Here is a 14,716-nt window from a genome sequence, read left to right as displayed (position 1 = left end):
GACCCTGGTTCAGAATCCTCTACTTATGTTGTGTAGATTTAACTTGCACAGGATGGTGGGCTAAGTACGTATTTATTTCCTTTCTTGTTCTACTGTGCTGGGAACTGTATCCTTGGCTTTGCCTGTGTTGGGTGGAACTCTACCACTGAATAACAGTCTGAGTCACATATCTTGATACACATGTTGAAATAATTGACAGTCAAGTATACACAGCAACATTATCCTGTGATATAGGATGTTCCTCTGTATGTTGGAATATGTGTTTCTTAAACCATTGGTTAATAAATAAGCTGCTTTGGTCTAAGGCAGGGCAGAATATAGTTAGGCAAGAAGTCCAAGCAGAGAGACAGGGAGAAAAAGGCGGAGTCAGGAAGATGACAGCGGCCACTGGAGGAGTAAGATGCCAGAGCCTTACCTCTAAGCCAGGGGCATATGGAAATACACAGAAATGGGCTAGTTTATATGCAGAGCTATCTAACAAGAAGACTGAGCCATCGGTCAAACAATTATAATTAATATTAAGTCTCGGAATGATTATTTTATAAGCAGCAACAGGGACCAGTGGGCAGGAGAGAAATTGGTCCAGCAGGACCAGGGAAAACACAGAAGAGTCTCTGTTTAAGATCCTCAGACAGCGTTGCCTCTCCCATGTTGAATGCACAGCATGGACTCTGGCGGTGTCATTTACTGTGTGTAATGTATAATGTCGTGTTGTGAAGATAGCCTTATTCACATGGTTAATCTCTGGACTTACTCTCTCCACATAACTGCTCCATGAAATGCCCGGTCTCTTCTCCATTTTTGTCCTCACACCAACTGTCTCTGCTAGCTGCTGTTTTTATTCTGTGCGTGTGGCTATTTGTTATTGGAATTCAAGTGGTCCATCTGTTAAGGTAATAAATATCTTTCTCAAGATATTTGCTAACCAGAGAAGCAAATCTATTTATTAAACCGTTTCAGAAACACGCATTAACATACTTCAATTTGAAAAACAAGAACCTGCAGTGCCTTACAGTCATCATAGCATTTTTGTTTTCTATCTCTCCCTTCCTCTATAAACACTCTAAGGTCTGCTATGGATAACCTTCAAAGAAACAGTTAAAAAAGATGATATCCATAGCTCAACCTCATGCTGCCCTCTGAGATACACTTTGAAACAATACTCTTCTAAGAGTCTTATTGAAGATTGCCCAAGAAATAGAGCAAAAGATTAATATTTCTCTTAAAGTAATATATTACAAATATTAAACAGATGAACTATTTTCAATTTCCAGGATTATCCATGGCATCCTGTCCGAACAAGAGAGGTCTGGTACTACTGAAAACTGCATCTCAGATGAAGGAACTGGCAAGATGGATCCGTGGATAAAGGCATTTGATGTCAAGCATGACAATTTGAGTTCAGTCCCTAGAAATCACATAATAAGCTCCCAGGCCATCTGCTGTCCTCTACATGAACACTGTATCATATCCTCACCCCACATGTAAATAAATGCATGTAATAAACACAAATGCAGATCTTAAGAATAGGCAGGTGGGGGAGGAAGGAAATGAAAAGAAGGAACTAAAGGCCTTCATAGAAATCAAGTGAAAGCCACCCATCACTGGCTTTCCTGGGGTCCAGGTCTTCCCCTCTCACTGCCTTCAGTGAGGAGAACTGAGATAAAGGCTCTGGTTTTGCTTGTATTTTCCATGTTGTAGTTGTTTAAATACTCCAACTTCATTTTATGAAGCTATGAGATGCTTGAGGGTGCATGCTGTATCTTATCAATCTTTATATCTTCAGCGTCTAGCTTAATGTCTACAATGTAAGTGACCGTAAGCATCTGATAGCATCTCTGAGACTTTGCTGCCCATAATCAAGTCCACAGCAGAGTAAATGAGAGTAAAAAGACAGAACAAAATGCCAAAGGAGATGAAGAGGGGAAAATCTGCACGTGAAGTAAAAGCAGAAATAAACTCTGCTCTTCCTGATGCCCAATATCGAAAGAAGAGCTCAATACATATAGTAGGGACTGCCATGAAGAGAGAATGGCTACGAATGCAATAGTTTAAAGTTCCACAGTATGCTTAAAAAACAAATTTAAAGCCAGGCATAGAGAATGATGCCTGTAATCCCAGCAGCTGAGGACTGAGGCAAAGTAAAAGGCATGAGCTAGAGGCTAGCCTGAGCTACAGGGTGAGTTTAAAGTCACCGGGATTATAGAATAAGACCTTGTCTCAAAATAACAGCATAGAAATACTAATAATAAGATTAAATATTCATTATGAAGTGGCTACTTTTAAGAAGTTTCATTTCACAATGTGAAGCTATACAGATATAAAATATAAAAAATAGGACATGAACCATACAAGGCTGGCCAACAGATGGTGGCCTATAAACACATATGCATAAGAAACATAGGAGACAGCCACACCGGGCTTCAGGGATTGGGTGAGTGGTGTTTCTCATTTTGTGTCAGTTAAAAAAAAACAGTATCTCAACTGCCGGGCAGTGGTGGCGCACGCCTTTAATCCCAGTACTCGGGAGGCAGAGGCAGGCGGATCTCTGTGAGTTCGAGACCAGCCTGGTCTACAAGAGTTAGTTCCAGGACAGGCTCCAAAACCACAGAGAAACCCTGTCTCGAAAAACCAAAAAAAAAAAAAAAAAAAAAAAAAAAAAAAAAACAGTATCTCAAGTACTATTCTAGTTGTCACTGAATTTAAGATGTAGTTCAACCTCTGATCCTCCTTAGTGCTGGGATCACAGGTGTATACTACCGCTCTCAGTTCTTGTGGTGTTGGGATCAAATTCAGAATAGTCTGCATGCTAGACTAGAATCCCTGAAGCAGCAAAATCCTATCCTTAAAGGGTGCTTTGTTTGAGGAAGAGATTGGCATCTAAAGAGATTTCTGGCCATCAAGGAATGCTTGTCCAGACGCAGGGATAACCGTGTGATGACACTCTCTTAAGGACACATGTTTCATGCTCCTAGGAAGTTAGCGGTCTTTGTAATACAAGTTTAGCTCTCGCAAAGGCTTTGTGTCAGGAAATAATAAGAGATAAAACTGAATTACTACTTGTGATACTCACTGAAATCCGGTACCTCCCGATGAGAAGTAATTTCACAGGAATCCAATTCAGTGGCCTTATCTTGATTCAAGGCCCACTTTTAATTTCCACTCAGGTTTGAATCCTTTGGCACATCTAATTTTAATAATTAAAGAGCTCTTTGGACTACATGGCATCTAGCGTTCTTTTATAATTCATGAACTTGGGAAAAGTTTTAATATTGTATGGATATGAATGGGCTTACTAAAACAGGCTAACAAGCCATCTGCTTCGTGACATGTGCTTCCATAAATGCCACGAAACTTTATGTTACCATAAAATATGGCAGAAAGGAAGAACCTTCCTATGAAGGAGAAGTTCTCTGAAAGGCATTGGCAAGGGCCTGGTCTTCCGTTGATCTCCTACATTCCAGCACTAACCATAGGGGCTCTAACAGCAAGGAAGGGAAGGAGAGGGGCCTGATGCTTTCACCATGATTTCTACATTCCTGCTCCACAGTGACAACAGTGAACACTGCTGCTCCTGTCTAGAGACCTGCACGTCCCAGGGGTCCACGGCACCCTTGTTTAAAATACTAAGGTTCTAGAGAACAAAGAGGATCAATGTGTTTTCCTAGTGGTGCAAGGGAAGTGGATATTAAGTTCTCACTTCAGAGTAAATATAACTTTGTATGTAACTTTTTCCTTTCCTTAAGCTACCTAGTTACCAAATTCGAGGTGTCCCCATGGAGTGTGCCAATAAAACTCCTTACATAATACACTTAATTAGTCATCAAAACCCCTCAGTGATGCTACCACCAACCTCAACCCACGGTATCAACCATGTCATTAGAACGCATTGCAATCCTCTAGCTCCTGAGATGTAGCCCCAGCTATGCCTCTTTACATATGATTAGAATTAAAGCCCAGATGACAAGCTCCACATATGTGAATTCATTCCGGTGTGGTTCCCTATTTCCACACATACTAGACAGAAGTAGCCAATAAACAACAAACATCTTCCGAAAGCAGTTTCCAGTGGTTCAGATTTTATGTTCTAATAATGCTTAAATCCCAGCTTCCAGAATTCAGTGTACTGTATCAGCAATAATGAGGAGAATGACTGGAACTCATTAAAGAAGTTTCTCATCAGTACGTTAATTGAGGCTATTTGCTTCCCGTTACGCAGAGAGAAATTAAGCAGGTTACGATGGTTCCCAGGAAGCATCTGTGGCAGCATGGCAAGTTAAAGATAAATAGAACAGGGTTCATCTCTTGGGTGATTTTTCACCCAGCTACATCTTTTAAAAGATGCTATCAAAGAAAACCACCCATCATTTGTGAAACCAGAATGAAGCCCCTAATTGCTAATAGAATTTTTCGTACAACCTTTTAATTAGAGGTGATCAGACCTTGAAAGGGCCACCTACTTCCACCACATATTGTGAATTGAAAGAAAAAAAATCTTTGGAAATAATGTACCACATCTTTGTGAATCCATAAAGATGGGCAATCTTCACCTCAGAAAACTATGTCTTTCACAATAAATCAGAAAGATCATTCTGAAGAAAAAAATAACATTTAAGGGTGTTTGTGTTACCAAAGTTCTACTGTATGGTAAAATGTAGAAGTTATTCAGATGAAGGTAGTAGAAGAGAGAGGCAAAATAGAGGGGCAAGCTGAGGAAATGAAGTTTCTGAGTCATGTTTCTGTATGAGTTGTATGGGTACAACTCTCTGCATGCATGAATAATGTCATGCTGCCCCTGTATATAGATACTGCATGACAGACGGCCAAGTCATGTTACTCTCCTATTAAAACCCAACGTAATTCAATATACACATAAACCTTAAAACTGAACTTAATAAACACTTCTTAACAAAACAACCAAGTCATGTATGTTAGCCTTGACTGTTTCTACTCTTTGTCTTCCCCCTCTGTTTTATATTGATATATTTTAAATTATAATGCAATAAGTTGTGCATATGATTTCCCTTCAGAATTCTAGAATGCAAACTGCAACTCCCTGTCATACATCCTATTGCATGTTGCCTTTTCTATCAGCTTTGCATGAACTACATTTCACTGTAACACATGCTATTGCACGTTGTCTTTTATTTTTTTTTTTTTCGAGACATGGTTTCTCTGTGGCTTTGGAGCCTGTCCTGGAACTAGCTCTGTAGACCAGGCTGGTCTCGAACTCACAGAAATCCGCCTGCCTCAGCCTCCCGAGTGCTGGGATTAAAGGCGTGCGTTGTCTTTTATATCAGCTTTGCATGAATTACATTTCCCTATAATATATGCTATTGCACATTGTCTTTTCTATGAGCCTTTTATGTGGCCCTAAATGGGTTGAATGGGCAGATGTTTGGCTGTGGAATTGGCAGGATTGATAGTTCACACTGTGGTGTGAAGACTAGCATAAGGGGTGCACATTTTCAGATTGGGAAACTGGACAAAGTACAGTGTCACCCACAGAGAAGAGGGGAAGGGAGGAGGACAATATCAAGAAGAAATTAGGTGATGACTTTATTTTGGGGTATGCTTGTATTTAGGTGTCTAAAGGACTCCTATGTGGAGAAGGATAATTCATAGAGATAGATAGAAGATAGATGATTCATAGAGACAGATAAGAGAGACAATAGTGCAGAAAATAAATTGTAGAGATGGATGTAGTAGCACATGCTTACATTTCTGGCAAGAGAATTGTTAGCAGTTTCAGTACAATCTGAGATTCAAAGGAAACCAAAAATGTATGCATATATATGTATATACATGATGAAGACGTAGATATAGATGATATAGATAAAGACAAATTGATAGATGGTTTTTAGATAGGTTGATGGTGGATGGATAGATAGATAGATAGATAGATAGATAGATAGATAGATAGACTAACATAAAGATAAATGATAGATGATAGAAGATAGATAGATAGATAGATAGATAGATAGATAGATAGATAGATAGATAGATAGATAGACAGACAGACAGACAGACATATAGATGATAAATGGACAGATAACATATGAGAAATAAGATATACAGACCAACAGTCCATTTGAATACACCTCTGGGAGAGTTCATTCTGGGGATTATAATTAACTTACAGAAAGTCTGTGCTCTCTGATGAAGACTGTAGAAAAGCAAAGATGAAACAGGATATAATATAACTATAAAAATAGAATTTAAAGGTTAGATCTAGAAAAAGGGATGAAATTGAAAAGCAGGAAACACCATGACAATCCAACCTAAAGATGGTGTCAAATGGGAAAAATGAATACTTTCAGAAAGGAAGTTGACAGTGTAAATTGTCAAGAATCTGTCAGCAAAGAAAACTTAGTGAACAATGCTACAGCCAACGTGTTAGAAGAAAGGAAGGGCAGGACCCAGCATTGGTTCAAAAGCATTGTCGATGGAGGGAGTCAGGACATCATGTAGAGAGGATGTGAGATCAGATGGAGAAGATGAAGAGAGTGTGTGAGACTGTGTGTATGTTTTGTGTATTTGTGTGAATGTGTTTGTGTGTGTGTGTGTGTGTGTGGTGTGCAATAGTTCAGTGGCAAGACGAAGTTTAACTATTAGGTGCAGGAAACAGAAAGTAACGAGAGTTGAGGCTGTTAGAAAAAGAAGTAATTCATATCATTCCAACACATAAAATCAGAAATCTAAGGTTAGTAAAACATGGCAAGGTAGAGAAGTTTTAAACCAAAACGAAGTTCTTGTAAACTTTCCAGCTACATTAAGCTCTTACATGTAAAAGTGGCATAATGAGGGGAAGCTGTTTCCATTTAAAAACCCGGTGAAGACGCTTAAGAGAACTGCATACATTGATGAGTCATGAAGGCAATGGCACGTTAAGTCCAACGTAGATTAGAGCTGATGTAGAGATGGCAGCAGTGTGAGGAGACTGCACAGGATGAGATAGAAAAGAGGGCTGAGTAGTGAAACACAGTGGTGACTGGCAGCACCTAGCTCATAAGGCTAGACATCACAACAGAGAGGGGCCATTCTTAAACATAAAATAAAATATGAACTGAAAAATAAGAAGATAAGACTGCTTGTGATCATAGGAGTGAGAGAATTGGGTTTCGTAAACGTCATCATGAGGCGCTAAGGGCACTGAAGGCCATGCTACTCTTTCATCACTGAGCTCAGTGTGGTCAGGAGACATCAGTGGAAGATATACATAAGAGTGGGCTGGCAAAATCTCTCTTGATTGAAGTACATTGATCATAGTCAGGACTCATCTGTGGAGCAGCTAGATTAAAGAACTGGAAGCCCTGGACAAAAAAGAAATATGTGTATGGTAATCTCAACTTACTTAGTGATAAGAAGAAAGGATAGACATAAAAACTTGAAACCCAGAAGGAATAGGAGTACCTGAGGGTCTTTCCCATCCATGTTTCTCTATCTGAAGATAAACACCACTGGCTACATATCTAAGAGAGAAGTATCTTGTTGGATAGTGCTAGAACAAGGGGATGTGAAAGGGTGGCCTGCACCACCAACATGACTTGCACATGCTTCTGCACTGGTGGGACCAGGACCTGGTATTCACTAAACGAATACAGAAAGAATCAAGATGACTCATCTCTAGGAAGAACAGGTTTACAGCCAAGTAATACAAGCCAAGTAATACAGCGAGCTAGACCATTGCTGAACAGGGCTCTTGATGTCTTAATTTTGACATGTGAGATTACACACAGAGATACACACATAACACTCACACACACATGAGAGAGAGAGAGAGAGAGAGAGAGAGAGAGAGAGAGAGAGAGGAGACAATGTTAGCACGCACAGACATATGTGCAAGCATCAACATCTTCTTCACACCCATCTATATGACCTATTTTAACAAAAGACGACAGTAATCATAAAGGAAAGGCACATGTAACAGAGAGCATTAAGAGGGGAATATAATACAGAATAATCCAGATGGAGTGGGTGATGTACCAGAAGGGGGATCCATCCCATGCATTCATATTTTCCCTCGATGTTTACCCAGCACAGTGCTAGATGGGACAGGTGCTTAACAGTTAGATCTGGAAAGAGAAAAGGCTTCTTGCTCTTGTGAAGCAGCCATGCTCTAGCCAAGAGTCCTGATGTCATCATTGTGACTACAAAACGCACCCTGACGAAAGCAATGCAGTGGAAGAAAGGGTTTATTAGGCTTGCAATTTCAGGTTACGGTCCTCCATCTCAAGGAGTTCCAGTTGTGAACTCAAGCAGCTGCTCACACAGTCAAGAGATGGGGAAAGGGAAGGGGCCCGTTCACCCTACTTTCTAGCTTTTGCTTCTTTGCAGGTAGTGGTTTTTGCTTATATGCAATGTGTGGTCCAGAGCATTAAATGAGAGAACCCACAAGAAGGGTGGCCCTTCCTACCTGTTTCTATTCTTCCTATGCTCACAGCTAACAATGAAGACAATCCCTCACAGATTTTCACACAGGACAATCTGATTTGGGCAATTCTTCCATTGAGGCTCGTTGGGTGATTTTATATTGTGCCTGGTAATTATTAAAACTAGCCAATGTACCATGTGTCCTATAGTTTTTCAAGTATTAGATAGCAATGATAGGTAAGTAAAGGGTGAATTTCAGGATAAATGCACATACAAACACACAGGAATGTGTGGTCTGAGAACATCACTCTGCTGTGATGGATGCTCTTCCAAAGCCTAATTTGGTGAGCTAGAGCAGGAAGTTGCATCTTGTCAGATAAATGACTAAAGAAAGATTTCTTTCTATAAGATAGATGTCAAAGTCAGAAAAACCAAAATTCATATGTGCAATGTAAATCATTCTCTAGGCAACATTAAAAACGAGCATCATCATCAACAGATAGTTTCAAATTAATGAATAAATCAGAATGGGAAATGGGCTGAGATTTTGCACTCAGGATTAGGGGATACAACTCACTGAGATGACTTAGGCACAATGTGCAGAAGTTTCAAGAAGGCTCAGAGAAATTGTGTCTTATGGCTCTAGGAAAAGCCCCTGGAAACATTTTGGGTAGAGAAAAATGACCTTGCATCAGGCCTGAGGACAATCAGCTGTGGGAGAAGATCCTTCCGGCCTCAGGAAGTGTGCCATTCCCCTGGCCAAGTTCCTCTGAACCCACAGTAATATTCCCCACTCCAGTGAATGCCGCATGGCAAAAGGCCCAGCCTATTCATGTGCTCGATGGCCTTCTAAATTGTTCCTAGCATTTTCGGTGCAGGCTCTGTGAGCCTGTCATGGCCGTGGCCTCTTTCACAAAACCACTTGTTGCTTGGCAGTTGCTTTTACAGGAGTATCATAAGAGGGCATTGAAATCAAGACCCCCTCTGGCAAGGATAAAGGAGCTTCCCAGGGTTCTTAGCGCACTCTGCTGCACAGCCCAATTAGATGAAAGGAGGAAAATCCTCCCAATGGTCATTTAGCAGCAGCCAGACTGCTCTGCTGTGTGCCTTCCCCACAGCTGCCAATTGGCAATATTGTTTAATTTTAACAGGGCATAGATGGCATGCAGCATAGTGTACAGGGTGCCGTGAGCCGTCAAGGCCTTTGTGAAGAACTCAAGGGGTGGAGCGTGTGGCAGAGGAGCATTCCTGGACTGAAACTTCACATTTGACAATAGGGTATTATTTGGGCTTATTGATTATTTTCTTTACAGAGAAATAAGAGAAAAGCAATTCTTGTCATTGGAAATCCACCGATACTGAGCACCTGAAACATCCATCAGGAGAGAAAGGGCCTTGTTAGAAACTATGATGAGTGCAGGAGAGATGATTGGGCAAGTGTGAGATGCAGTTGACTGACCTCATTTTGGTGTCTGAGTTTTGATGAATTGTCAGGTCCCTCTCTTTCTCCTTCCCTCCACATCTGGGAAAACTGATGGAAATGGGATGTTCTTCGCTGTGGCACTGGCTAGAAGGTGAAACTGACAGATCATCAACCTCAGCCCTGCTCATAGCTGAACCAGCCCGTTATCCCAGTCCTTGCTTTACCCAGCTGTGGCTGGACCCCACTTGAGCCTCCTTGCATTCCACACAAGACACCATCGTCTGGGCAGTAAGGCTCTCATATCTAGTGTTGTCGGTTTCATAGCAAGTCTCAAATCTGACTACATTTGGCGTGGGGCCTCATCTACAGCGAGTGTCTTAATACAAGCGATAAAGGCAATTGCATTAACTCCAGTAAGGTAGCTGCAAACTAAACACGGCTGACTTCTGTGTTTCTTCTTTTCCAAAACCCATCACAATCTATATCCATAAAGGACAAAGTGGAAGGGGGCTGAGAAAAAGAGCTGCACCCCAGAGACTGGAGACTTGGTGTGAATTACAAACTGACTTTCCACTGAGAGCTGACAGCTTCAGGGGCTCTTGGGTTTTCAGAGAAAAAGGTAAGGTCTATCTATCTATTTATCATCTGTCTGCTAATCTGTCTGTCTATCATTTATATCTCTATAATCTGTCTGTCTATCTGTCTATCATCTATCTATCTATCTATCTATCATCTATCTATCTATCATCTATCTATCTATCTATCTATCTATCTATCTATCTATCTATCTATCATCTATCTATCATCTATCTTACTGTTCTAGGGACTGGAACACCCACAATCAAGAGGGTGTTGCCTGCATTCTGACTCACAGAGGACAACTGACAAAGTTGTTCTCTCCTTACCTGGCAGAGCTGTCACCTCATGTACAAAAGTTGTGCTGTCATGATATAGCCACTTCCTGCAAAGTTTCACTTCCTTATTATAGCGCATTCGTTATGAGTTTTAATGTCTATGAAACATCAGCACCCAGGCATCCTACCCCTGACCAAGTACCCTTGAGCAGCACTCTGTCAGTCTGTGGAAAGACTGTTAATTTTAGTTACTAAACAGCTACAAACAACTAGCCAGTTTCATTTTTTTTTCTTTCTTTCTTTTTTTTTTTTTTTTTTTTTTTTTGGTTTTTCGAGACAGGATTTCTCTGTGGTTTTGGAGCCTGTCCTGGAACTAGCTCTGTAGACCAGGCTGGTCTCGAACTCACAGAGATCTGCCTGCCTCTGCCTCCCGAGTACTGGGATTAAAGGCGTGCGCCACCATCGCCCGGCTGCCAGTTTCATTTTTAAAAGTCTTCTGTAGTTTAAAGGCAAATTGGATTAAGGAAGAACAGTTTGGTTTTTCCACAGAATTTGTGAATGTAGAATTTATTCCTTATGTATTATGTACAGTGAATAGAACACTGGGTTGCACAGCAGAGGTCCAATGCAAAGAAACAGATGGTAATCAACACCTATGCAATGTGAATTCTAATTGATCTTATTAATAAAAACCCAGAGTCAGATATTAGGGGGTGAAAGCTGAAAGATCAGAGAATCAAGCAGCACCCATTTGTTCTTACCTCTACACAATCTTCAGATTGAACTGGGCATTCTGTCTCCACAAATCCTCACACTGAATCCTCAGACTGAACACTGAGCTCCTGTCTCCTCCCACCTAATATTCCCCTCTCCACCCAACCTTATCCCTTCCTGTCTCCACCTCCTTAGTGCTAGGATTAAAGGCCTGTGACTCCCAAGTACTGGGATTAAAGGTGTGAGCCACCAATGCAAGCCTCTATTTCTGTTTTAGACTGATTAGATCTCCGGTAGTCCAGGGTGGCCTTGAACTCACAAAGATCCATTTGCCTCTGTCTCCTGAGCACTGGGATTAAAGGTGTGCACCAGCACTGCCTGGCCTCTGCTTACTAAGTGGCTAAATAGTGGCTGAGCTCTGCACTCTCCATTTTCAAGAAAACTTTATTTGATAAAACACAAACAAAATATCACCACACCTACACAAGACACAAAGTCCTCAGGGCTGAGAAATGAGCACACTTCTACACAGGACTGGAAGACCCAGAGGATCCTTCACGAAGAGGGCTTTGGATGCTCTGGACACTCCAAAACAAGGGCAATAAATACTACAGCAGGTAGTTGCAAAGTTCCCACTTCAGCCTCAGTTAAGATGATTTGGTGTTTAAAGGGATTAAAACATTAAAACAGCACTAACATCAGTGGAAGGAAAATCTTTAATGAGGTGCTAGATGGCAGAAGAACCTGGCTACTGTGAATTTCTTTGCTGATAACATATGCTATATCCAGTTTATGGAAACACTAGTGATTCTATAGAGAGCAATTAAGTAATTTTATATGACCTGTACTTAGATGTGACCACTCCATCATCTGTGTCTCCTCTGTCTGTGATAACAAAATTGAATGAACAGTTACTGAGACTGTGGTAGGTGATGGGCAGGATGTCACAGAACAATCCCACTTGGGCTCCCACCTCCTCACTGCTTTCTCCCCATGCCCTTCTCTCTTGTCTATCTTTGTTCAACCCTGTGTCTTCCTCTCCATGTATAAATTCCCAGAGAAGTCACCTGCTTTACCTGTGGAAGCAGCAGTCAGAAATCAAGGGTCCCCAGAAATGCCATTTGAAATGGGTTTGCAAAGATGAATAGGAGACATCCAGTCAGGGGAGGGCAGGGGAATGCAAGGCCTAGGATATCTTTCTCTATGAGTGCCTGTGCATATGTGTGCATGGTTGTTTTGTTGGTTGCCTGTAGGAGACTGGCTTGGCTGCGGAGAGCAAGGCATCCCTGGGCTGGTTAACATGCAATTGCAACATCACTTTGTACAGAAAGTCGGCATGTGCACAAGGACAATGCATGAGAAAAACAGTGCACACTCATACACAAATATGTGCATACATCCAAATACCTATATACATATGCACAGACCTACATTCACATACACACATATGTATACACACCCCCAAATACCTGCACACATCTATATTCATACATACATACAGAACCTATATATACCCAAACACATATACATACACACATATATTTACATACACCTATATACAACCAATATAAACATAGACACACCTCTTCACGTCTATCCATACATACACATGCATTTGCTTATAAACACTAACATAGATACATGTTCACGTGTACATGTGCATACATATACCCAAAAGCAAACAAACGTATTTGGAACTAAGACATAGCCCTTTCTAAAACAGTAGAGCCAGGGTAGTCTCCTAGTTATTAAAACAGAAGGCATCACTCACGTTGTACCTGAGGTGTTTTAGTGTACAATCTCTGCTCAGTGGTCAGGATCTCCTCCAGAGTGGATGGCACCCTCTGAAGAGTGTTCTGCATCTATTTATCCACAGGAATTAGAATATTCACTCCTTTGGGCTCTTTCATGTGTGTGTATGCATGCATGTGTGTGCACGTGTGTATGTGTGAGTGTGTGCATGTGTGTGTGTCTTATACATGAAGCTTCATAGGATATTGATTAATGAGAGAAAAATAATCTGCTAACCCAAAAGTTATTAGGAGACTACCAATGGAGAAATATATTCCTATATTTTCCTATACATGTTCTGTGTCTGCCGTTGGACATTTTTACAACACACAACTTCCTTGAAGCTCTTGGTAGTCCGACCTAAGGCTGTCATTTCACAGACTGTGATACTGGACATTTACGGGAAAGGAAAAATTCTACCATTTTGCTCTTCTTGTGACTTTGATTGCTCATAACAGTCATACAAGCATATATGTTTTGATGATATTTATGACCTCTTTTCTCCTGTGCAACTCCCCTGTTGCTTCCCACCAAGTTTAGAGTTCCCTGTTCTTCAAACCCACTGAGTCCACTTAGTGCTGCCTGTGCATGAGTGGGCATAGGACCATTTCCTGAGTCATGCGCAGTCTCTTGGAGGCTGTAATCCCTCAAGAAAGATGAAGTCCCTATTTATCCATTTATTTCTCTTCTCTGACAACATGGATGGTCATTGCTGAGGTCGCTCTCTCCATTGTCTCTTAATAGCGAGAGAAATAAATACATATTAGAACAACAATGAGGTCTAGAAGGTTCTTATGGGAAATAATTTTCTAATTTATTTCATGAGAAAGTACCATTATTATGTCAAAGAATCAAAATGATTATGGATGTGACCTCCTGCAAGTGGACGTTAAATAATATTCATTGAAATGCCAGAACCATATGCAATTTGTAAAGTAATTAACCACAGAACCTTTAAAACTTCAAGCTCAAATGAATAAATTTACAGTTAAATTAGTATAGCAAGAGGTTCTTTTTTTCTTTCCCATTTTTCTTTCTTTGCTCAGAATGAGCACAATTTTAAGTAGCTATCTTTTCTTTAGGTGGAAGCTGCCATGGGGATCCTTGTGTACAAACTTCTACACACAGTTTTGACTTTCTCTTCACAGGTTAAGGAAATTTAGGAACTAGTAATGAAAATCTAGTAACGCTGAAATCCTACGGTCTCCCCATGCTGTACACAGCAGTGGACCTTCTTACAGAACACCTGTCTGTGCGTTAGGACTTCCCCCAGGTCCCCCGTCAGAGTGCCATGAGCTATGAGAGAATTTCCCATGTTCTGCAGGTCCTTCTCAGCAAACCAAGAGGCAGCACACTCTCTTTAGGCAGCTCCAACAGACAACAAATAAACACACAGCTTTCTCAAAGGAAAGGTAGGAAAAAAAAAGATAGGAAGCAACAGAGCAGGGCCTTCAGAGAGATGCAAAAACTTGAAAGCTATTGCTTGTGGGATTTGCCTTTTGTTTGTCTGCTTTTTCAAGTAAATAATGGCAATAATACTTCCATGGGGCAGAAAGCAGAT

At 40.9% G+C, this 14,716-nt stretch overlaps 1 pseudogene; it reads right to left on the bottom strand.

Moving 5' to 3' along the window:
* The window catches only part of LOC130889374 (eukaryotic translation initiation factor 1-like), a 38,686-nt pseudogene extending 27,897 nt beyond the window's left edge, over positions 1–10,789 (bottom strand).
* Positions 10,790–14,716: the final 3,927 nt, after the last annotated feature.

This window comes from Chionomys nivalis, chromosome 18, assembly GCF_950005125.1.
Source record: "Chionomys nivalis chromosome 18, mChiNiv1.1, whole genome shotgun sequence".
NCBI lineage: Eukaryota > Metazoa > Chordata > Mammalia > Rodentia > Cricetidae > Chionomys > Chionomys nivalis.
Note: the sequence above shows the minus strand (reverse complement) of the source record. Positions and strands in the feature narration are given on the sequence as shown.